Here is a 1183-nt window from a genome sequence, read left to right on the forward strand (position 1 = left end):
AGGAGCTAGTCCCCAACATCTATGTCTGTTCCTTTTACTCTGTAGTTGCTCTTTTTTATGTGGGGATTCAAAGAGATCCCACATAAAAGAGACCCCACTGTACTACCAAAGAGATCCCACTGTACCACCAGTGCTGCTAAGGTCCCAGTTCCCTAATGTTGTTTTAAACAATCAACGTTACCAACATTTATTTACTCGTTAGGGGCCTGTCGATTCCTTTTTGCAGCCCAATGCTCAAATCTGGAATCATTGCCTTTGTATGATCTCTAGCCTTTGAGAAGAAGTGGAAGAGTGGCTACGTCAGGGGGTCTGAACAGGGAACGAAGGCAGAGGGGACTCTCTAAAACAAATATTTTAGCTCTAGTTCTGGGTGGCTGTTACAAGTACACAAATCCATGGAGCTGCACACTTAAGAATGTGATTTTTACAAAAGTAAATAGACACATGTAAAGATCCATGGAGCTAGACACTTAAGAATATGGTTTTTACAAAAGTAAATAGATACCAGGCATGTAGCTCATGCCTGTAATTCTAGCACTCTGAGAGGCTGAGGCAGGTGGATTGCTTGAGCTCAAGATTTCAAAAAAACTAACTGGGCATCATGGTGGGTGCTTGTAGTTCCACTTACTTGGGAGACTGAAGCAAGAGGGTCACTTGAGCCCAAGAGTTTGAGGTTGATGTGAGCTATGATGACATCAGGGTACTCTACCCAGGGCGAAAGAATGAGACTCTTGTGTCAAAGAATAAATAAACACTGAAAGTAGAAAAATGGTATGAATAATGTCTAATGAGCTTTAGGAAATCAATGGAATTAGCATGTTAGATATCAAAATGTAAAATTAGGGCATAGGAAGGAGGGTTAAGATGTTCTAAGGTCATGTGTCATCCAGGGTGAAAGTAAAGGTTTTGGTTAATGTTCGACTTTCTGTAAAGAGCATAAGTTGTAATTTTAAGAGTAACAAATGAAAGAATAGAAGCAGAGTGTGTAAATCTAAATAAGGAAAGAGGACGTAGAGAAGGCAGGAGAAAATAAAACATGAAAAAGGAAGGAAAAATAGAAAGCACAAAATAAAGAAGTATGTTTAAGGGCAGCGCCTATGGCTCCAAGGAGTAGGGCACCGGCCCCATATGCCGGAGATGGCGGGTTCAAACCCAGCCCCAGCCAAAAACTGCAAAAAAAAAA

The sequence above is a fragment of the Otolemur garnettii genome, unplaced genomic scaffold (genome assembly GCF_000181295.1).
Source record: "Otolemur garnettii isolate 467f Iridium unplaced genomic scaffold, OtoGar3 scaffold00285, whole genome shotgun sequence".
NCBI classification, from domain to species: domain Eukaryota; kingdom Metazoa; phylum Chordata; class Mammalia; order Primates; family Galagidae; genus Otolemur; species Otolemur garnettii.